General features: G+C 37.0%; 1 protein-coding gene across 50 annotated transcripts in view; it reads left to right on the top strand.

The window, feature by feature from the left end:
• The window catches only part of MTMR3 (myotubularin related protein 3), a 141853-nt gene that overhangs the window by 50276 nt on the left and 66701 nt on the right, over nucleotides 1-24876 (top strand). For 31 of the 50 annotated variants that reach the window (XM_005612449.4, XM_070219770.1, XM_005612451.4 and 28 more), the window contains one exon: nucleotides 24470-24522. The exons of 18 other annotated variants lie outside the window; for them this stretch is intronic. The gene's annotated coding sequence lies outside the window, so the exon portion shown is untranslated. Of the gene's footprint in view, nucleotides 1-13393; nucleotides 13436-24469; nucleotides 24523-24876 lie in introns of those variants that run through there. One more of the 50 variants, XM_070276234.1, reaches the window with a different exon arrangement.

Genomic DNA, 24876 nt, shown 5'->3' with positions numbered 1-24876 from the left:
ATTTTATATGTGAGATGCCTACCACAGCATGGCTTGCCACCCAGTGCCATGTCTGCACCTGGGATCTGAACCTGTGAACCCCGGGACGCCGAAACGGAACGTGCACACTTAACTGCTGCACCACCGGGCTGACCCTGGGGAAAGTCTTTTTATCTTGATGTAATTAGGAGTTCTGTTAGCTTTGTCTACATGTAACTCCAGCTCTTTCTCCAGGTTTGGGAAATTCTCAGCTGTTATTTGTTTGAATAAACTCTCTGCTCCTTTCTCCCGCTCTTCTTCCTCTGGAATGCCTGTAATCCTCGTGTTGCATTTTCCAATTGAGTTGGATATTTCTCGGAGAATTTCTTCATTTCTTGTTAGTTGTAGTTCTCTCTCCTCCTCCACCTGAACCATTTCTGTATTTCTGTCCTCTAAATTGCTAATTCTGTCCTCCATAATATCAGCTCTGTTTTTTAAGGATTCCAGATTATTTTTTATCTCATTCATTGTGTTCTTTATTGCCAGTGTTACTGCTTGTTTTTTTTATAGTTTCAATCTCTTTTGTGAAAAATTCCCTCTGCTCATTAATTTTATTCCTGAGTTCATTGGACTGTCTTTCTGAGTTTCCTTGTAGCTCATTGCATTTCTTTATAACTATTTTGAATTCTCTGTTATTTATGTTGTAAATTTCTGTGACTTCAGGATTGGTTTCTGGATACTTATCCTTTTCCTTCCGGTCTGGAGTGTTAATGTATTTCTTCATGCTGTTTAATGGGGTGGACCTTTGCTGGCGCATAGTGGTGGTATCTGGTTGCAGATTCCAACTGCCACCACGTAGGGGGTGGGCAGGAGCTTTGTTTTCTGAGCCCATCAGGATCCTTGGCAGTTGTGCCTGTCTTTTGGAAGTTGTCCCAATACACCTCTCTGCATTTGGCTGCTGCTGCTTTATACACATAGCCTCAGGAACTCTGGTGGGATTCTCCTGCCCTGGCCAACTGGCTGAACTGATGCACCAGGTGGGATTGGGGAAAGAGGGTGCCTTCCTTCCTGCTTGTGCTCCCACTCTGCACTCACTGGCTGCCTGGCTTGGTGTGGATGCCCCTGTGGTGGCTTAACAGCCTCGGTGTGGAGCATTCCTGCAGGCTGGGAAGCAACTCCGATAGCGAAAGTGTTCCCTTGGAGGGCTGCCTTTCCCCCCTTCTCCTCTCAAGAGTTGCACACCAGCTGCTGTGCAAGGTCCACTGGGGGAGGCAGAGATCTGCTTACCTCCTTCCACTGCCTCCTAGGGGGGCTCCAGCACCCCTACCTTCAGACAGATGGCTGCCTGGATCTCTCAGAAATCTCTTGTGTTGTGTGGATCTCCTCTGTTGGTTAATGAATGTCCTTTCCCTTGTATCTTAAGAGGGAGAGCCTAGGGGAACAGCTATGATGCTGACGTCACTCTATTTTTTCCTTTTAAACAGTACTAATTTGTACTTCTTTGTATATTCTGGATACTTTGTTGGTTAAGTTTGGGCAAGTATTTTTGCCCTTTTATTTGGCCTTTTTTCAATGTATTTATGATCTTTTGATTAATAGAAATTGTTAATTTTAATGTGAAATTTATCTAATTTTTTTAGTTGCTATTTTTTATGTCTTATTTTAGAAATGTTTCCCTACCCAGAGGTCATGAAAATATTTTCTCTTCAAGCATTTTTTAAAAGCTTTATACTTTTGCCTTTTACTGTTATGTCAGTTACTCACTTGATGTTGCTTATAATGTATGGAATAGGGACCAATTTCATTTTTTTCCCATATGGATCTCAGTTGTCCCAGCACACTTTATTGAAAGTCCAGTCCTTTTCCTACTGTTCTGTTACCTTTTTTTCACAAATCAAGTGTCCCTTTATGTGTGGATATGTTTCCTGTCTTTTTTCTGTTCCATTGATCTCTCCTTGTGCCACATCTTTAGCTATTGTGGTTTAATCTTGATATCTCTTTTACGAAATCTTCCCACCTTGGTTCCACGCCTATTTTCAAGAGCATTTTGGCTATTCTTGGACTTTTATGTTTTTACAGTCATTTCATCATCTCCAAAACAAAACAGAGCACGCTCTGCTAATACTTTATTTGGGATTGTATGGATCTTTAGCTCAATTTGAGAGAATTGATAATTTATGGACTTTCTAATTTATTTTGGTCATCTTTAATGTCTTTCAGTACATCCTTATACTTTTTCCCCATAGAGGTCTTACACATCTTTGTTTGATTTAATCCTGGGTACTGGATATTTTTTGATGCTATTATATATAATCTGTTTTCTCTAATTTTATATATTGATTTTTCTAACCTGTAATCTTCCCAACCTCCGTATTGTAATAATTTATCCATAGATTCTTTTGAATTTTATGTGCACTATCATGTCATCTGCTAATAATGACAGTTTTATTTTTTTCTTTTTAGTCTTTATACTTTTATGTCTCTAGCTTATCTTTTTGGTGAGGAAGATTTGCCCTGAGCTAAGATCTGTTGCCAATCTTCCTCTTTTCTTTTGCTTGAGGAAGATTAGCCCTGAGCTAACATCTGTGCCAATTGATACCTCCACAACACGGCTGATGAGTGGAGTAGGTCTGTGCTAGGGATCCGAACCTGCAAACTGGGGCTGCTGAAGCAGAGTGTGTGGAACTTTAACCACTCAGCCACGGGGCCAGCCCCTCTAGCTTATCTTAATGCACTGGCCTGGGTAAGTACATGTTGAATAGCAGTGGCAGTAGTGGGCATCTTTGTCTTACTCCTAGTGGTAAAGGGAAAATGTTTAATGTTTAACTATTAGGTATAGAAGGATATTTGCTTAGTTTTTTGGGTAGATATCTTCACGAGTAAGGCAATTCCTTATTTCTGGTTTGCTAAGACTCATGAAAGGATGTTGAATTTTACCAAACTCTTATGAATCCTTTGGGATATTCATAGGATTGTGCTCTTTTTATTTATTAATAATTATATTGATTTCCTAATCTTATATCAACTTTGTGTTCTTTGTATAAACTTCACTTGATCATGATTTATTATCCCGTTATAGATGTACAGTAGTCCAGACCTTTGTCTGCGATTTCTTCTTCCTCGGTTTCACTTACCCATGGTCAACTGGGAATATTAAATGGAAAATTCAAGACATAATAAATTTAAATTATGTGCTGTTCTAAGTAGCATGATGAAATCTCTTGCTGTCCCTACTCCCTCCCACCTAGGATTTGGGTCCTCCCTTTGTCCCAGGTATCCATGTTATATTCACTACCTGCTCTTAGTCACATAGGAGCCATCTCAGTTATCAGATGGACTGTTCTGGTATTGCAGTGCTTGTGTTGAAGTAACCTTTGTTTTACTTAGCAATGGCCCCAAAGTGCAGGAGTAGTGATGCTGGCAATTTGGATATGCGAAAGAGAAGCCATAAAGTGCTTCCTTGAAGTGAAAGTTAATAAGGGGGAAAAAATCATATGCTAAGGTTGCTAAGATCTACAGGAAGAATTAATCTGCTATCTATGAAAGTGTGAAGGAAGAAAAAAATTCATGCTAGGTTTGTTGTTACACCTCAAAAATATATGTATAGGAAAAACCAGTATATATAGGATTTGGTACTATTTGTAGTTTCAGGCATCCACTGGGGGTCTTGGAATGTATCCCCCGCAGATAAGGGGGGGGAACATATATATGTATAGCAGGTTTTTTTCTAACTTGTTTAGGCTTTTTCCATCTATGCTTACATCTGAGTGAGATCTGTAATTTTCCTTTGTGTATTCTCTTTGTCAGCTTTGCTGTCAAGGTTATGTTAGCCTTTTGAAATGAGACAGATTCATTTTCTATTTTGTGGAATGGTTTGTATAGAACCAGTAATTTGTACTTTGACTCTTTGGTAAAACATGCCAGAGAAAGCACCTGGGTCTGGAGGGGGTGTCTGTGTGTGTGTGTTTGTAAATTTTTGGTTACTGAATCAATTTAAAAAAAAAAAGGGTTATGGAGCTGTTTTAGCTTTCATATTTCTTTTTGATTCAATTTTGTAGTTCTTTAATTTGTCCATTTTGTCAAAAGTTTCAAATTTATTGATGTAGAGTTAATAATATCCTTTCATTTCTGCAGAATTGATAAAGTCCCTCTTTTCATTCTTTATGTTGGTTATTTGTGCCATCTACCTTATAACTTGGTTAGTCTTTCCAGCAGTTTATCAATTTTAATAATCTTTTCAAAGAACCCATTTTTATTCTTATTTTACATCTTTTCTGTTTTATCAGTTTTTCTTTATTTCCTTCCTTTTATTTTCTTTGGAATTATTTTGCTTTTCTTTTTCTAACTTCTGAATGATGCTTAAGCTCAATAATTGTCAGTCTTTTATAAACTGCATTTTGTGTATTAAGTTTTTCTGAGCAGTGCCTTAGCTGCTTCCTATATTTTGATATGTAGCATTTTCCTTTACTCAGTTCAGAATACTTTAAAATTTCATCTTTGATCCATGGCTTATTTAGAAGTGTCTTACTTAATTTCCAAATATTTGGGGACTTTCTAGATATCTTTTTGTTATTGGATTGCACTGTAGTCAGGATACAGAGTGTATTTTAAATCCTTTGAAATTTATGAGACTTGTCTTAGGGCTCAGTATAGGGTTAGTTTTGGTAAATGTTCCATGGGCCCTTAAAAAGAATTATTTTGCAGCCATTGGGTGTGGGATTTTACATGTATCCATTAGATGAAATTTCTTAGTCATATTGTTCGAATCTATTTTTTTAAAACCTATTTATTCTGGGGCAGATGTCCTGCTTGTTGTATTCAGTTATTGATGGAAATGTGTTACATTGTGGATTTGTCTGTCTTTTTGATCCTAGGCTTTATATATTTTGAGGTTGTGTTATTAGATTTATAGAAATCTAGAATCAGTATGTTTTCCTAATAATTTGAAAGGTTCCTCTTTATTTCCAGTAATGCATGCCTTAAAGTCTTCTTTTTATCGTATTAGTATAGCCAAACAAGTTTTTTCCTGGTAGTTTTGCACGATATCTTTCTTCACTGTCTGGTTTTCAAATTTTGCTTCCTTAAATTTTCGGTTGTGTATTTTTACAGTATGAAGTTGGATTTTTAAAAAATTTGGACACTGATGGGAAGCACAGCTCAGTCTCTCTTCAGTTTCATGAAATACCCCGAGGGCAGAAGCTGACCCTAGTGTTGGACTCATCTCCCTGAAGTTCAGTCTTCTTTTATATCTCAGGGAACCTGATTTTCATAATAGCTCACTGTTCTTTTAGGTCTTTGCTTTTAAGAGAATTTTAAATATTTTATCCAGCTTTTTAAGGTGTTTTCAGGATGACTGATTTGAATTACTTGGTGTTGCTGCAAGTGTTTTATAACCTTTACTTGGGTTTTTTGCTTATTTTGTGATAAGATTTTATGTGTTTGAATTCCTTCCAGCTGAAAATTAGGCTTTGATTACATAGGTAGACTTTGAAGGAGTTGCCTTGGGTTATAGAATAGACTGAGGTCAGGGTTGCAATGTGAACTGATGTATTAGAGGTCAAGGTATAACTTTAAGATGTTATGAGGAGTTTGTCCATCAAATGCATTTTTGTGACTTGACTTCATCCTGGGATGAAAGCTGCTTTAACTTATCTAATATACTCCCATTCGTTTTATAGCAAACTGAAAGAAGGCTTCATCCTTCTGTTGCTGGATTGAGAAGGATTAGATAAAGAATGGAAGCAAGAGAAATATGCAGCAACGCTGGAATGAAAACAGAGGGTGAAGGATCTTGGACAAACTCTGAACCCACTTGAAACTGCCACTTCATTCCAGTGATAATCTGAAATATTTTATAGTAATATATTTAAATATTAGCTCTGTTGAGGGTTGGGTGAAAATACACGATGAAATTAGAATTCTAAAGGAAGCTTGAGTGGCTCTTGGATCTGCCCATTGAGTTGCAAAAAGGAATAATTTAAAAAATAGTTTTTCAAAACATTAGGGTTAAACAGTTTAGAAAGTAGTTCTGTAGTAACTGATTTGAATGCATGGGAAAGATTAAGACCAGAGATGTAATTATATAAACTAAGGAGCTAACATATTTTGCATTGGGAGGGAGACACGAGTAACCTAAATTTGTGCATGGGCACCATGGTATAAAGATCACTTGATTCTTCCTTTAATACACGTTGTCCCCAAGAGCCCTTTTCCTCTTGATTGACTGATATAGGCACTGAGGGATGTCGCAAATCTCAATTGCTTTACATTAAATATATCCAGATTATTGAGTTCTATCTCTACCTTTTTATTTTTTTCTAAGTAAACATTTAATTTATATATTTTTCTCCTTTCACGTTATCTGTCGGCCTCCAGGAACTTAGACAGCTCAGTAGCCTACATAATCCAGATTCTCTTCTGGGGAGGTTTAATTCAGTTGCATGTTAATCTGACACTCTGCAGAGTTCCATTTAAGTTTTAAAAAAACTTTAGACACTTCTATTTTACCTTAGAAATTTTAGGCAGTCTCATCAGATCAGAGTTGCATTGGGAAAAAGGCACTTTAAATATTATTTAAACATTTAAATAATATTGACTAGATTATCATTAAACAGTGCTACATGAGAGTAAACATTTGTCTAGGGAAAATACACACGGAGCCCAAAGGGAAGTAATATGGTAAAAAATTGCACTTCATGTTACAGAGTAGGGCTAAATACCTGTATGTGTGTGTGTGTCTGTGTTTCTGTACACATGTATACATATATACACATATATATTATCTAAGATTAATAAAACAAATCCAACTTTTTTATATGGACAAAGAAGATGAACACACAGGATGAAAATGAATATGGGTATTCTGGGGAAACAAGATGACAGCTTGTTTTCTTTAGATAGTGGTTCAGTGATACCCATGGAGAAGCAGGTTCATTGTTAGGATTTTTAGCTAGTGCAACCAAGGCAGAATACTCGATTAGTAGTAAAACTGTTGAATATTAGCCAGCTGATTAGTTACTTTTTTTTCCTGATAAAACTTTATTTGCAGTAGATCTGTACAAACTCTTTATCACAGAACATAAAAATTAGCTGTAATTGCGATTTTCAATAGGTGTATTTCTGATTTAAGCTTTTCTCATTTTTGGAAATGTTTACTTTTATCTTTGTTAAATAGATTTTTATTTCAGTCATCAGTTGCAATGAATGAACTATAAATTGCGCTCATTGCTGAAATCGTTGCTGTCTTTGATTTATGGAGGAATCTGTTTTTATTATAAATCAAAGCAAGTACAAGATTCATGTTAATTTATTTCTGGAAATGAACTAAGTATTATTAAAGAAAACATTTGAATTCTTTTAATAGTCATAGAATGTTTTACTTATTTTTCTTTGAAGCTGTAATTTTTGAGTATATGAGTTTTAGATTACTTAGAAATTGTCTAATTTCTACATTAGTATGAAAGAAAAATAGTTTTTTATCATGCTATGAAAAATTAATTCATATGAGTATTTTGTCATGAAGAAATCTATAAAACTTTAAAAACTAAATTTTATCTCAGTATGCAGTATCTAATAACAGTGTTCTGTGTTCACTTGATTCAGGAAATACTAAATGGAATGATTTGTATTTGAGTTAAAGTAATGCCCTAATTCTGTCTCTTTCGTTATTTAAAAAACCTGAAATACATTTTTCAATTATGATTTTTTTTTCCTTTTTCTCCCCAAAGCCCCCCAGTTCATAGTTGTATATTCTTTGTTGTGGGTCCTTCTAGTTGTGGCATGTGGGATGCTGCCTCAGTGTGGTTTGATGAGTAGTGCCATGTCCGCGCCCAGGATTCGAACCAACGAAACACTGGGCCGCCTGCAGCGGAGCGCGAGGACTTAACCACTCGGCCACGGGGCCAGCCCCTCAATTATGATTTTATTAAGGAAATCAAGTTGAATGTGTGAGTCATCTGATTTTGTTATTAAGTACTCTTGGTTGCTGGTGTCAGAAACTGAATTAGAGCTTAAAAAAATAAACAGAGGAAGGTGTGGCTTTATTGGCAGGATACTGGAGCAGCTCACATAACTGAAGAACTGTGGCAGGCAGCTTGGAGACCTTGAGGATTGGAAGTGAGGGTATGGTGTCTCAGATATTCTAGCTTTGCATGTCTTTGGGCATTGGTGTGATTCTCTCAGGCTTCTCTTGGCTCCTGGCTGCACAGTCCAAAGTCTCTTCTTCCTCTTAGTATCTCAGTAATATTTTCCATACTGCCTTTTGGCCAAAAGAAATAGCTAACAGTTCCATTTATTAAGTGGTTAGGGCCAAATAACTTAGGTATTTATTTCCTGACAACTTAACTATTTGAAAAATTGATACATATAATTTAAAAGAAAACATTTTAATTTCACTATGTGTGCCTGTTGGATACTGCAAAAATTTTGAACCTTGGAATCAGATGATACCTTCCACCTCTATTTCCTGTTCCACATTGATTTTTGCATGATACTTGCTTTTTATCATAGCAACTGCTGAAACTCCTGCTTCTTGAAGAAATGATGTCATTGAAAGGAATGTTTTCTGAGCTAATGTTGAAATTATGAATGGCCTCAGTTAGTTGTTTGTGTGGTTCACTAGATGTCAATTATTGCTGTGTTTCCCTTAAAAACTTAAACAGTCCTGTAGGCCCTTGTGAATTTACTGTGGTACCTCCAGGGTGCCTCAGCACACTGTTAGCAAATCATGATTCTAGTAGAAAAGAAGGATTCTGATTGGTTCCCCCTTTGATCATGTGGTTGAGGGAACGAGCTGTGATTTGGTCAACCTGGGTTACTCACCCACTCCCTTGCTTAGAAGGGCGTAACATTGCATTGTATGGATATATCAGTTTATCTTTTTCTAGTTGTCTAAAAATTATAAAAAGAGCATAAATTAATGTCTTGTGTATCTCTGATGATTTCTATAGCACAGATTCTATTAAGTCTTACCTAACACTTAAACTCAAAAAAAGTTTATTTATGGATGCATAAATAGCATGGTATTTGTGCTTTTAAAATTATCTGAGGGGCCGACCCCGTGCTCGAGTGGTTAAGTTTGTGTGCTCCGCCTTGGTGGCCCAGGGTTTCGCCAGTTCGAATCCTGGGCATGGACATGGCACTGCTCATCAAGCCATGCTGAGGCAGCATCCCACATGCCACAGCTGGAAGCACCCACAACTAAAAGAATATACAACTATGTACAGGGGCCTTTGGGGAGAAAAAGAAAAAAAAAATCTGATTATGGGGTCCGGCCCGTTGGCATAGTTGGTTAAATTTGTGCACTCTGCTTCAGTGGTCTGGGGTTCGTGGGTTCAGATCCTGGGCACAGACCTATAAACCACTCATTAAGCCATGCTGTGGCGGTGTCCCACATACAAAATAGAAGAAGATTGTCACAAGTGTTAGCTCAGGGCCAGTCTTCCTCACCAATAAATAAATAAATAAATAAATCGGATTGAGGATCAGAGACTTAAAACCTAAGAGCTAAAACTATAAAACTCTTGGGAGAAAACAGGGGAGAAGTTTCATGGTGTTGCTTTTGGCAATGATTTCTTGGCTGTAACATCAGAAGCACAGGCAACAAAAGAAAAAAATAGATAAATTGAACTTTGTTAAAATTAAGAATTTTTGTGCATTGGATACACTATCAAGAGAGTGAGAAGGCAGCCCAAATAATGGGAGAAAATAGTTGTAAATCATACATCTGATAAAGGATTAACACAACTCAACACCAAAAATGACCCAGCTAAAAAATGGGCGAAGGACTTGAATAGATATTCTCTTAAAGAAGTTATACAAATGCCAGTAAGTACATGAAAAGATGCTCAGCATCACTAGTCATTAGGGAAATGCCAATCAAAACTACAAGATAACACTTCACATGCGTTAGGATGGCTGTTATCAAACAAGTAGAAAAGTGTTGACGAGGAAATGAAGAAATTAGAACCCTGATGCGTTGCTGGTGGGAATGTAAGATGGTGCAGCTGCTGTATGGAAAACAACGTGGTGGTTCCTCAAAAAATTAAACATAGAATTACCACATGATCCAGCAGTTCCACTCCTAGGTATCTGCCAAAAGAAGTGAAACCAAGGACTAACACATTTGTACAGCAGGGTTCAAAAGCAGCACTAGTGACAGTAGCCAAAAGGCAGAAACAATCTAAATGTCCGTCAGTGGATGAATAAACAAAATGTGCATACATACAATGGACTATTATTCCACCTTAAAAAGGAAGTTGGGGATGATGAAAAAGTTCTGGAAATGGATAGTGGTAGTGATCGCACAACAATGTGAATGTACCTAAGGCCAAAAAATTGTACACTTAAAATGGTTAAAATTGTAACTATTATGTGTATTTTACCATAGTCAAAAAAGAACATACACTTTAAATATGTGCACTTTGTTATACTTCAATTATACCTTAATAAAGTTAAAAAAAATCTTGAGGTAATTGATGATTATAAATAATTAAAAATAATTTGTGAAGACTTTAAAGATGATGAAATAATAAACTGTGTAGTATTGAAAGACAGTTTGTCCTATGAAGTAATATGATGGGGACAGGTCTGGGAAGAGAGGCAAGCAATGGATATATTTTAACAGTAGGAAAGCTATTAATTATTTCTGGTGGCACCTTCATAAGAGATGAAAATGTCTTATTGTTAAATGGTGCAAAACAGATTAGAGGGTCATACACTGTTACTGGTGCTTTGCTGTCATATGAGAGAGAGAGAGAAGTAGTTTTATAAAGGGGTTAGGATTGGACTCTCTACTGTATAATGTTCTTAATGATATAGGTGATGAAAAGGGGAATATGCTCATTAAGTTCGCAGATGACTTGTCAGTCCCTTGGAGAATAGAATTAGAGTTTCGAATTATCTTGACAAGTGAGAAGAGGTTGTAAAGAATAAAGATTTTTAGGAACAAGTGTCAAGTAATATACTTGAGACAATGGGTAGTAAAACTGATGTAAATCTCTAATTTTGTGGGAGAATGAAACAATAAAGCCTGTATTCGTTAAAATATATTAGGACATGCAGCATATAAAAATATATTCTCAATATGCAAGGGCTTCTTACTTGGATTCTCTTTATAAGCAGTATAGTTAGCATCAAATTTTACTATATTACAAACTTATTTTATTTAATAGCGAGGCAGTATGGTATAGATGTTTACAATGTAAACTGTGGAGCCAGAATTCCTGGGTTTCAATTCTGTCTTCTCCACTTAGCTCGTATAATCTTGGGAAAGTTATTTCTCTGTATATCTGCTTTTTCAAGTGTAAATGGGAACAGTAATGGTTGCTACCTGATAGAATTATTGCAGGGTTAATTAAGTTAATACATATAATACTTTTAAAACAGTGCCTGGCAAATAGGGAAGTGCTCAATAAAAGTTAACTGCTAATAAAATAAGCTTAACAGCTGGTCACAGTTGGCTCATTATAATGAGGTTATGCTTGTGCTGATTGAAAGCGTCTTCTCTCCCTGTTCTTGCTGTCACTTTTTAAAAATTTTATTTTATAAAAATAAATTGGCCTTGTTCTTTCTGGGTAGCATCCCAAATATTGTTACCATACTTTCTGATGCTGTGGGGTCAGCTATTCATGTGGGTGAAGTGCCATTAAGATTCTTTCCCAATTATCAGAACGCATTAAAGGTATATGACTGAAAAATTATCTTGGCTTCTAGTTTGGGGAAACTCTTTATAGTCTCAGCTATTTGTGAACCTATCTGCTCTTCCTTTGTCAATTCCAGAAAGGTTAAGAAAATAACAGAGGAAGAACTAGTTTTTGGGGTAGAAGCAAAATTATTACACACAGAATGGAACATACAAAGGATGCCTTAGGAATGGCTTGATTGTAAGGACTTCTACTTTTGTAGAAGAGATCAAAGAGGATTAAGACCACCTCCCTTTTGCTGTCACTTTTCATTCTATATCCTTGTTTTGAAGCTGTATTTATTTGTTTATTTTTTTAAAGATTGGCACCTGAGCTAACATCTCTTGCTAATTTTCTTTTTTATTTTTCCTTCTTCTTCTCCCCAAGGCCTCCCAGTACATAGTTGTATATTCTAGTTGTGAGTGCCTCCGGTTGTGGCATGTGGGATGCCCTCTCAGCAAAGCTTGATGAGCGGTGCCATGTCCACTCCCAGGATCCGAACCGGCGAAACCCTGGGCTGCCAAACTACTCGGCCACGGAGCTGGCCCCTGAAGCAGTATTTTCATCTCTACAAAAACCATCCTCATTTTATACAAAAGTGGCATTAGATTAGTAACAGTTCAGGACTGATATTACAGCTGTTACCAAGATCCTGTTTGTTTCAAGAAGTTTTTATATGTTAGTGAAATGATGGTTTACAGTTACTTACAATCATGTATTATCTATTTTTAGCTTAATGCTGGAACATGAACATGATTGTAGAAAGCACTCCAGTTTTCCCACGATTGTAATGAGAATTATCACTTAGAGTTATTTTTAATTGCTTATGAGAAAAATTTTTATGATCTATCCCAAGACTCTTAAGGAGAGAAAAATATTATTTCGTTGATTAGTCAAAACACTTTGAGTAGCTCTTGAGGGAACTTGTAGCCTCTGTGTTTGAGAGAGTGAGGGAGAAGAGAGAGTTGGGGGAGGGAGAGAGGTAGACTTTGATAAAAGAGAATAAATGCTAAATCGTGTACTTGCAAAAATGCAGTAAAAGTTTAGTGGCTTGGAATAATAGAAGAGCTCTGGGAATCTGGTTTCTAGAGGAAAGGCTAGTCTGGGTATAGGAAGTAACATAAGCAATGGCAAGGAATTTGGAATGAACATAGAATGTCCTAGAAGGGAAGAGTAAGATCCTCATTTGAGGGAGACATTGTTGTTGAGAGGGAGGGTCCTCGTTTTAGGGAGACCTTGTTGAGAGGGATGCAGTAGATTTTGACAAATACATACAACGATAGTACCCTGAGAGTTCACTGAGAATGTGTAGAGAATAATGGTTATGTTGCTTGGCTCATTGAGTTAAGTGATTTCCTCTTACTTAGCCTCAAATGCCTATGACTAAAATTTTTGCTTCAGCAAAATCACTTATTCCTTTTTTTATTTTGAACTTTTAAAGTTTATAATGAATAATGGAAACTTACAAATCTTTCAATCCTAGGAGTTTATTCTGTATGAAGAAAGGCAGGTAGAAATGTTGCATTTATGCTAAGAACTAGAATATAGAGGTTTTCAGTGGGCATACTTGAAACATTCAATGAGTGGGTAATAGAAGGCCCTGGTTAATTTCTCATATTTACTTAAATTATGTTTTTTTAAATTCAAAAAGTAGTTAATGAGCATGTTTCTCGTCTTCATCAGAATTAGTATTCATCGATCATTGATTTGAAGACACTAGTACAATAAATTTGTCTTCTAATGTTATCTCCCTTTTACAGATGAGGAAACTGAGTGAACTTCCTAAAGTGATACACGTAAGTTTGGAACCAAAATTCACATCCCAAACAGTCTGATTCCACAACCTGTACTCCTACCTAATAAGCTGTATTGTAATGCCTCTCATTAATGGATGGTGTAAGGCCCTTGGGTTCAAATCTTGAGTAGGACACTGACCTATCTAGGAAATCATAATCTGTCTATTAGGACAGATAGAAATGTAAGTAATTATAATGACATGCAGTAAGTGTTGTAAACTAGAGCTGTACTGAAGGTGCACAGTAAACTCTGCAGGGAAGCTTTCACAGTGAAAGTAATGTTTGAAGCCAAGAATTGAAGGATGTTTGGGATTTATCCAGATGGATAAAGAGGTATGAGTAAATCAGACAAAGGTAATAGCAGTGACAAAAGCTCATGCATGAAAAATTTAAAAGCAGCCTGAAGTTGTTCATTCCGGATGTGATTGTCATAGGGCACATTTTTTTTGAGCAGTGATGTTTTAGTGAAACTTCTGTTGATGGGATGGGTATGCCAGGTGATGTTAAAAGAGGAATTAACCAGAATCAGTTCTGTTCTAAGTCCAGTTGTAGTTGGTTATTTTGTTCCTTAGGTAATTGAGGTCTACATAAATTTAATTCACATGTTTGAGAACCAGTTTGCTAGACCAAATGGTGGTGACACTGGTGGCGTGGAATGGAAAGATAAAAATGGAGCATTTCAATGAAAGCATTGGGAATTGGTGTCAGATTTTGTTATTGGAAATAGAATCAAATGGTTTCTAGCCTTGCAGACCTAGGCTGACCAGATAGTCCCAGTGGTGGGGAGAGGGGAGGGAGGCTGATGATGGATTCTGTTTGGGATATGTAGAGTTGGAGGTGCTACGACAGCCCCAGAGGAAACCTGGTACTCCATCATACTGTGCTAGCAATAGCAGTCATGGTTGTGGAAAAGATGCAGGAGCTCTGTGGTGGTAGCAGAAACCTTGACAGGCTTATCATTTGTTTGGGGGAAGGACTGGATACTGTTGCATGTGGCCCTGGTCAGGCCTGCTTATGAATTGTTTCAGACTTTTAATGGATTGGAGAAATAGGTTTTATGAATAAAAATGAAAGAAAGCAACCTGAGGAAAGACAGTTATGTAGCAGTTTCTGTGTATGAAGGGTTTGTATTAGCATATAGTGCAGTATCACCCAAACCTCTCATATTACCTACATGATTATTTTCAGTATCTGTCAAATGGGAATGCATCTTGAAATCAATGGTATGTTATATGAATTGGCAGGTTTCTTCTTTCTGAGTGGTGTGTAAATTTAATGGTGTGCCTTGATTTTGATGGCATTTCAGAGTCAGTAAAATGCAGAATGTTTTCTCCAATGCTCATTAGCATAAATACGTAGTTTTTGTTTTTTAAGAGTATTTGCCTATGTTCCGTTCAAATCATCTCAGTCACCAGTGATTTATATACCACACCATGGAAATGCTGGTAATTGAAAAATTAACTATGCTGTAGAATATAAGATTTAGATTAGATGTTGAGGATGTAAATCAATAGAAAAGAAAAAGTGTAAGCTCTTTCCAAGGTCTTTATATTTCTTTGCATTTTAGTATGTATGAGTGTCCTGACTAAAAACAGAAGTGATACAGAACTGCTATTCAATCAAGGGCCTGATGGTTACTAGAGAGCTTGGATAAAAGCATTATTCCTTCTGCCCCTTTGAGACATTAGTTTCTTTGACAGACTGTTTTCATGTTGGAAAATGCAAGAAATGGATGAGTGGCTCAGACTGACCTTGGAGGTGTGATATTATTCTTAGTAGTTATGTTCACATGCTTATTGGAAACTTGTGAATTCCAGTTACTTGTTTGTGTGGATTGTTGTTTTCATGCTGAATTGAGTAGTACTTACGTTTGTGATGTATAAACAAGATTACTCAGCACACTTCATAATGTGTGTAGAATAGGTTTGTAGAAGGCTGTGTGTTTGAGAAGTTTTTCATCTTGTGAGAGGATATTTTACCAATATTTTAGTATGTTTAGCATGAATATAAGTAATTTAGTCAGTACGCTTTTTTAAAAAGCCCCTCCCCTAGCCCCTCCATTAATGGGTTAAACAAAATGATAGCTTACGAATTTTTTAAATTTGAGGTTTAGTTTTTGTCTTCACTGTGAACCCATGACTTGAGTTTTTTGTTATTAATTTAAGTGCAGTTATTTAAAAATAAAAAATCTCTTTTACTTAATAGCTTATTTCTTATTAGCCCTTACTTAGTACTTTTGCCTTCCTTTTTCTTAAGTAAAGCATATTGATGAATTCTACTTTTTTGACTTTATCTGAAAAAGTTCCCTTTCTTCTTGTGTATATTTGGATGGCAGTCACATATTTCCTTCTGTTTACATGAGATAAATATTACTAGTTTAAAAGGGTGAATCTTTTTCTGGGGATCTGTTGAATTTTATGGTGTTAAAAGGATTCTTAAGATGGTGTCCTGGTCAAGACAATGTCTGGTCCTTTGACTATTTAATAATTAAGGAGAATTGCTTTGAAGGAGTGGATATTAGAGCTCAACATTTTAAATAGAGCCCACATTGTAGTGTGTGGTTATTGGAGGTTATTTTGAGTTTTTGTTGGCTTGTTTTCAAAAATATGAGTAGCCCCCTAGTTAATTGCCAGAATATATATTTTAACTAGGCCAACAGAAGAGTGAATTGTTTTCGTTGCACATAGCCTTTACAATTTGAATTTTGTCTCTCTTTTCTTGAATGTAACTATTGGCCAGCTGGAGTTAGACAGTTTTAAATTGTGATAACGGCAGTTACACAAATTCAAATCTTTTTCTTCTCTTCATTGTTAAGTTGTATGCTTAAAGGACAGATTTACGTTTTCATTCAGCTTTCTGGTCCTTATCCATTTTTATGCTTGTTATTCTGCATAAAACTGAGTGGAAGGAACTAGAATTTAAAGAGTCTGTTTACAGATGGGAAGAGGAATGTTAACATTCCTAATATAATATTAGTATACTAATAAGAAATATGTAGACTAGCTAGGTTTGGGATACTGATAGCTATTTTTTGAGTGTAATTTACTTCCAAATTTTTCCTAGAATAATTGTTGAACATCTCAAGTACCTAGGCAAAATAGGAAAATCATGCTCATTTATATGTGGGCACTCTCTTGAGATCCTGTGGTAAGCTTGTTACCGAATCAGGTTCATTTTGCCTGCTGCACGATGATGCCAGTCACCTAGGTGGTGAGTTTGCAAAGAGAAAGGATTTAATCAGAAGGCAGCAAGAGAGGAGATGGGAGAACCAATCTCAAATCCGCCTCCCTGACAAATGGGGATTAGGGATATTTTGGGATAAAGGGGCGAGGTAGTCTGAAGTAGGAATAGATGATTGGTGGGAGAACCAATCTCAAATCTGCCTCCCCAAAAAATGGGGATTAGGGATATTTGTGGGATAAGGGGGCGGGTAGTCTTAAGTGGGAATAGATGATTGGAAGTAAAGAGAAGTGAGGTAATCGACGATCTGCACAAGTGTAGTCAAGCTTCATGGCTCTTCATAGGACGCGTGTTCACAAAATGGCAGCATTAACATGTTCTGAGGGTGGAGTTTTCATCTCCTTGCTGGCGAAGGGTCACTTATCTGTCGTCCATGTGAGTCCAGTTGATGAGTTGGCTGTCTCAGCCGGCCTGAACTGGATGAGTGACTCTCAGTTCCTGTGTCCCAACCCATTACCCTGTTGACCCAAGCTCAGAGATGTTATCTGTAGGGTGGGCTTTAGTAATGCGTTATCTACCTGCTTTTGCTAACAGACTAGACACTGAGTCTAGTTAAAACATTGCCACGCTGCACCCCCCCCTTCAAATTAAGTTGTTTGTCTTTCTAGAAAAGAAACGTCTTATGCAGCTGGTGGGGGTGGGGTTGTTGTAAAAATGGTGGGGTCTGGAGATTCTGCTTTTGTTCCTTTAGGGCAGGATTTCAAAAGGACATTGGTGTGTTGAATTTTGCGTAATTTTTTAGTTGTCTTTTAAAAAAATCATGTTTTTTTTGTTTGCTACCTATCTCATTGATTAGTTTTCTTTTTCTATTGAGTGCATAAGAAATAGGACCTCACAATTTAAACCTTGTTTAAAAACTTTTTGAGAAACTATTGTAAAACTGCTCATCTTCATAGGGTTTGGTCATTTAGATATTTCATCCAAGAAAATGCAGTTAAAATTTTATTTGAACAGTAGGAGGCAGGGTCAATCTCATGTTAAGAGAGAATGTATGATATGTTAAGAGGGGCAGAAGTCATTACAAGATTATAATTAGGAAAATTTAGGTTTCCATGAAGAGGTGCGAATTTCTTGAGTAGGAATGTTTCTTTTCTTTTTTTAAAAATAGAACAGAATATTTGACCTATGCATTGCCAGTGAGAACTCTGATTTGGGGCAAGGTAGGGGAGAAAAGAGGTACAGGAGGCAAGAAAGTTAGTTCTTTCCACTTCAACTGAGAGCAAGTTCTAGCAGGACGTTATGAATGTGCAGGAATCTGCCTTCTGTTAATTTCCCAAAGGTAGACCTTGGAACTAGTCTAAGAAACAAAAGTCAAGAAACATTTTTCCAATACAGGAGCTAGTCTTTCTGATCTTTTTATGGAGTTGTCAATAGTGAACTACCTCAGGCACTTAGATAAATGATCTTGCTTGGCTTTTAATTCAAGTAATTTCTAGTTATTTGAACGCCCAGATTTTCTGTCATCTTTTCTTAACAAACAACACTTAAATATTTCTTTTGTTTTCTGTTAAATTATAAGGGGTTTTTTCTTCCTTAGGAGCTAGGGAACATTTCTTCATTTAAGATGGGGAACCTAAATGCTGCTTTATAAAATTAGGTTTTAAATTCTTAATTTCAGTAATAAAATGATGCCCACCATGTGATGTTAGAAAATAACATTACAAATTACTCATAGAAATTCCTTACAATCCCATTAATGATTTAATATATCTGAGTTAGTAGTATGAATTGAATGTGTTCTATGGAAGTGATTTTAAAGAGCAAATCAGAGCATAAAAAAAACTTCACATTCTTTCTTAAAATTATTTAATTTTTACCCTTTTCAGCAAATTGTGATGTGATCTTTGGTTTTAATCTTTTCTGGACACTGCCAGAAAGTGTCTTCACCAAGACATTGTATATGATTTATACTTGCCCCCACTTCCTACCCCTTATATAAGGATTAAGTTTAAAAGGAAAATACTTGTAAAATAAGTGATTTTAATAAGTATAAATCAAATTTGCTAAAGTTTGATCACAATTAATCTTTTCTGAGAAACATGGTCAGGGCTTTCTTTTGCCTACTTGAGATGTGAAAAGCAATAAGGTACATCTGAAGTGCAAGCAAATTTTAATGTCTAAAAAAATACTAGAGCACGTCTCACATTTTGGGGTCTACATTTGGAAAAGCAGCTGTCAGTATTTCAGCCATTTAAATGAAGACAAATGATCTTAAGTGTTGATCACTGACTGACTGAAGTTCTGTCTATTGCAGAGCCTCCTTTGAGGAATGTGTTGAGAACTTCTTCCACACTTGAAAAAAAACTCTTCCCCCCACCCCTATATATGTATATAAAGAATGAGCCACACTCTATACTGCCAACGTAGTCACAGACTTATACAAGATTGATCTTTGGTTATTATCTATTGAAACAGTTTTTACTTGTTGTAGTGAACATTATCTTAAGTGTTGCTGGTTCAAGAGACTTATTACCAGTGAAACACTCTTTGATACAGAAATGTAATTATAACGTGGATTTCAGCTGATGGTTTCTGACGACTTACTGGATTTTTGTTTTCAAGGAGAAGATGGTTGTTTTTTGCTTAGGAAATGATAATGTTTTAGCTGCTTATCTGTGCTGTACAGCTGGCAGAGGAATGCAGTATACTGATCATGAATGTGCATCTGGATCCCTGAAAACTCACAGACCTTAGTGTTTCCATAAGAGGTAGTAAAGACACACAGTGTTGTTTTGTTTTGTGGTTTTTTTTTTTAAATCATCTTGTTTGGAGATCTCACTGAGCCAGAACACTGACTCAGTTTTATATTTACTGTTTCTTTTTATCTTTTCAAAGCATGGTCTTAGTAAGTAGGGGGAAAAGTCACACTGAGGGCATTCAGCCCTGTGAGAATAATAGTTGACAATAGAATTGCAGCTCTGTAAGGGCAGGAACTTTGTTTTGTTCACTGCCGCATACCCTGTGTCTGAAATAGTGCCTGTCACCCCAAAATATTTGTTAAATAAATGAACCTCCATCAGAATGAACTTATCATGATAGGTGAATGCAGCCGTGCTTTTTCAACTGTATCTTTTTTTCTCTTTTCATTTAGAGTTGACTAAAGCAGCAAAGGTTTTTTTTTTTGAGGAAGATTCCCGACAATCCTCCTCTTTGCTGAGGAAGGCTGGCCCTGAGCTAACACCCGTGCCCATCTTCCTCTACTTTATATGTGGGACGCCTACCAAGCGGTGCCATGTCCACACCCGGGATCCAAAACAGCGAACCCCGGGCCGCTGAAGTGGAACGTGCACACTTAACTGCTGCGCCACTGGGCTGGCCCCAGCAGCAAAGGTTTTAGAGAACCTGAGGTTTGGGCTTCTGTTCAGGGACTAAGATCACGCCACAGTAGTTTTACTCAGTTGATAAATGGTTGGCTTTTGTTTACTGCTAGTGATTAAATCATCTCTCCACCATGGAATAATCATACCCAACATGCCATCCTGGTTTGGGGAAGTCATATCATCCATCAAGTCACTGAAAAGTTATTAGGCATAAATGAGGAAAACACTAAGAAGCTGAAAAACTCGCCCAAAGTAGCAGGAGTTGTAAAGTTACTTCCTAAAATTTAACATCTCTGAATTATTTTTATATTGCCCCTACGCTTAAGCTTTGCTGTGAATTTGTTTCTTTATATGCAATGCATATGCAGGAAAAGCCATTTCTTTCACATACAGTGAAAATAAAAGATGCCTTTAAAATTATTATTCAGTGTTTCCTTCTTAAAGTTTTAAACTCTTAATTATCCTGCACAAGACTGTAGAAAACATTCTGTTGTTCTTTCGAAGTTAAAATGCACCCTAGCCAAAAAAAAGTGCTGCTTAACCTTCCCCGCCCCCCGCCCCAGCCCCGGCCTGAGTCTCTTAGTTTTTCCTCATGAATTTGGTTCAGTCTGATTAGTGTTTGTAGTTTGAATTCTTTTATCATATAAATGGTCCAAATTAGTGTGCCTCTTTGCCCTTGTTGAAGCTTATGTGGTAGGTGGCATACAGATGATCACATAAACTGTTCCATGTACGTGTTCATTTCTTATCAGCCTTCTTATGGCCTCCATGCCCTTCCTTTTAGTCATGACTTCATTGTCTTCCAGAAGGGGACTTTGACTGTTGTGTTAGATTCACCTCTCCAATGCAGCTGCACAGTGATATCCAGTATTATAGTATTTAATATTTAAATATATTGATTTTTTACTCTTTTTAGGGTTTTCTGTAATAGATAAATTCCTGTTTATAGTAAAATATGTGATTGTAAAATTTTTACATCTTAGTTCAGGTAACTTCAGAAAGATTTTTTTTTTCACTTGGAGACGGAACTTTAGGTGACTCTAGTTAAACCCTGCCCCAGCCCCCACCCTGGTTGTCTCTTCATTATTGCTTAATATGTTTAAGAATCCCTTGTAATTAGATACTTTAGGTAATTGCTTAGGTTTAACATAACCACTTTGCATTCTACCTCTTCAAATATATGAATGTTCAAGGTCACCCAAACTTAACTGCTTTTGCTCTCTGAGGTGTACATGACTGGTAACATGGAATACCTGCTGGTATCATGGGAAGGTAGCTTGTGGCACTGGAGAGCTTCTTTCAGACTCACCTCACATCACCTTTATCTGGTAAATAGTCCTAAGAGGCATGGGCGTTTTTAATTTTGTTGGCAATGTTTCACAGTGACATACTTGTTTCCAACTAAGTAGATGTTTGCTTGTGTTTATTGGGAAGAAGAGTCATTGCCAGCATTGAAGCAGACCTGCCTGAACCTTGTTGAATCTGCCTGTTGTTTGGTCCATCTCTTGGAACTTTACACCTGTGAACACTTTACACAAACACTTCTGTATTCATGAACTTCTTGTATCTTTGACAGAATAAATTACCACATACATTCTAAAACATGTCAGATTATTCTTATATTGTATAGTGATTTCCTTGAATTAAATCTAGCACCATCGATTCATTCTTATGTCTAGACTGGACCTGTCTCTTGAATTTAATTCCACATCTCCTCCTCGTCCCCCCGTCAATTATCTTCTGGGTGTCCATCATCTACTTGGGAGGCCACCTTTAAAGCCAGCATATCATAGCTGGTGTTGCTTCCTTGGAAGCTGCCCTTAATTTTTTAGCAATATCGTCCTTTTTCTACTCACTGCAGGCCTTATAATTTTGCAGTTATCTTTAACAACTTGCTCTGCTTCTTTTTTCCCCATTCCTAATCAGTTATCAAGCTCAGGCAATTAATGCTTTCACGCACTTTGGTGTCTTCCTCTGCATTTTCATTATTGAAATATTGGGCCCTTGGCAATTCCAGGAACATTGTAAATGACTTTTCCCTTCCAAACCATCCTACTTGCTACTGTCTTTGTTCAGCACCACCACTTTTTGTGTTATTGTTCTCCTCTCATAAAGCTTAAAGCCTTTGGTTGTGTCCTGCCTTTCTAGTCTTACCTTCTTCAATGCTCTCTTAATATTCTGACCTATTCTCTATTTCTCACAAATGCTGTGCTTTCTTCCTACTTTGGTATTAACAGCCATCCTCTCTTGAATTACTCTAGTTCCTTCTTTCTCTTTAGTTAAATCCCACCCAATCTTTAACAACCTGTTTGAAATTCTCCGTTTCCTGTGAAGCCTCCCTGGGCTGTCCCTCCTCTGAACTCTGAGCACATGGCATGTCTTTGGACAGTTAACCTTGTAGTACGTACTCTGACACTTTTTTTTTTTTCTGCCTTTTCTCCCCAAGTCCCCCCAGTACATAGTTGTATATTTTAGTTGTGGGTCCTTCTAGCTGTGGCATGTGGGACACCACCCCACCGTGGCCCAGTGAGCGGTGCCAGTCCGCGCCCAGGATGTGAACCTGCGAAACCCTGGGCCACCGAAGCGGAGTATGCAAACTCAACCACTGAGCCACGGGGCTGGCCCCATGACACTTGTTCAGTTCCAGTGAGCTATGTCTCATCATTTTGTATGTAATACTTTTTAAGTAGAATGTTCCTTCACATGTACTATTCCATCTGGATTTTTTTTTTTTCAAATCAGATAAGGACAAAGAGACCCAGCATCTGTTCTTTTTAACAAATGTTTCTTTATTACCCTAAAGTAAAATACATAGATAATATAATGTACCTACAAACATAAGTTTTAAAAATCAGTTAATAGGGGCCGGCCCAGTGGCGCTATGGATAAGTTAACATGTTCTGCTTCCACGGCCCCAGGTTTGCTGGTTGGAATCCCAGGTGTGGACCTCTGTACCGCTTGTCAAGCCATGCTGTGGCAAGTGTCCCACATATAAAGTAGAGGAAGATGGGCACGGATGTTAGCTCAGGGCTAGTCTTCCTCAGCAAAAAAGAGGAGGATTGGCAGCAGATGTTAGCTCAGGGCTAATCTTCCTCAAAAAAAAAAAATCAATTTATAACTTTAGTATAAAGGAAAAAATTGTAATATGTATTTCAGTGCTCAAACACACAGCAAAAATTATACTCTAGCAAGAAAAGGTGTTACAGATTTACAACCTCTCCGCCTTCCCTGCAGTAGCGTACAACTTCTCTATTATACCTTGTTAAACAACTTTAGCAAGACCAATCTTGATACTTAATATGGTTTGTTTCTGCAGTTGCAAATTATGAATAACTTTATTTCCTTTCCCATATAGTATGTGGTTAATATGGCCTGACTTACAAAATTTAAATTAAAAGTTACTGAGAGACGGGGGCTGGCCCCGTGGCCGAGTGGTTAAGTTCACGCGCTCCACTGCAGGCGGCCCAGTGTTTCGTTGGTTCGAATCCTGGGCGTGGACATGGCACTGCTCATCAAACTACGCTGAGGCAGCATCTCACATACCACAACTAGAAGGACCCACAACGAAGAATATACAACTATGTACCGGGGGGCTTTGGGGAAAAAAAGGAAAAAAAAATAAAATCTTTAAAAAAAAAAAGTTACTGAGAGACAAAAATAATACTTGTAGAATGATTAGAAAACTTTATTATTGCGTGTTTAGCCTCCCTTTTATGGTTCTTATTCAGTTAAAATGTTCCTGGAGGTTATATGAATAATGTGCTATGTTAACTGACTCCTTAATTTTAGGATTTTGGTATTTTGTACGGTCTTGTTCATGTATGTGACTTCATGTCACATAAACAGTCAGCCTAGAAGGATGAGTTGTCTGCAAATACTGAGAGAAATCCTTACAAAGGAATCAGGTCCGTTAGATCTTTTATCTCTGTAAAGGTCAGATTGTTGCTTAGTTGTGACAAGAATTCTTTGTTTCAACTATACTCCCTCCTCCCTACCTTCCTACTGTGCCCTGATTTCCGCCCCCTTACACATAAAAGATGCCTTGGTAGAGGCCAATTATGTGTACAAAACACCTTAAACTACCAAGTCCAAGCCTAGACTTCCTGGGTTAGTTTTAGTTTTTTAAAGTACTTGTTCCTGTAGTCATGAAGATTTACCTGAGAAGCCATCAGAAATCATGCTTGCTTGATTGAGAAAAACCCTTAAATAGGAGTATCTGTAGGTTCCTGGAAATTCTGTTTGGACAGTTCTACAGTTTTCAAAGGCATGCTGAGGCCTGGGTGAGCCCATTTTGCGCAATTAAACCTTCTAAAATCTGTAGTTGATTAAATGGTCTGTATCGTAATAATTTAATAAATAACATGTTGTCACGGCATTCTAACTTCTAGAGAAGAGTCTCGTGGGGAGATCGAAGTGGCTTAACTTGATTCTTAGGATATTTGTCATTGTAAAACTACTGGTTTTTCTTTTGCAGATGTTCTTATGAAACGTTCTAGTAGAAAAAGTTCTTGGGACAAACTTCATTAGGTGAGTTTGGTCCCCCCCCCCTTCAATTTACTAATTTTTTTCTCCCTACTAATTTACTTTAAATTAAGATTAATTTTTGGGGTCTGTTTGTGTACCTAATTATTTAGATGAGGTCTTGTATGTTAACTTTAATGTTAAGTCTCTAAATATGGTGTTTTTTTCACTAGGACTCAAGTCAGATTACTTTTCCCATATATAATTGTGCCATAATCTAATATAGTGTTCCCGGAAACTTGTATTTATGTTGAGATTAAATGAATTATAGCCCTAATTTTTTGTTTAAAGTGGACAGTCTTTAGCAGGATGGAATTCTTTCAAATTGAAGCTTGATTCTTGTTTTGAGTTTTCTTAAAT

The sequence above is a fragment of the Equus caballus genome, chromosome 8 (assembly GCF_041296265.1).
Source record: "Equus caballus isolate H_3958 breed thoroughbred chromosome 8, TB-T2T, whole genome shotgun sequence".
Taxonomy (NCBI): domain Eukaryota; kingdom Metazoa; phylum Chordata; class Mammalia; order Perissodactyla; family Equidae; genus Equus; species Equus caballus.
Note: the sequence above shows the minus strand (reverse complement) of the source record. Positions and strands in the feature narration are given on the sequence as shown.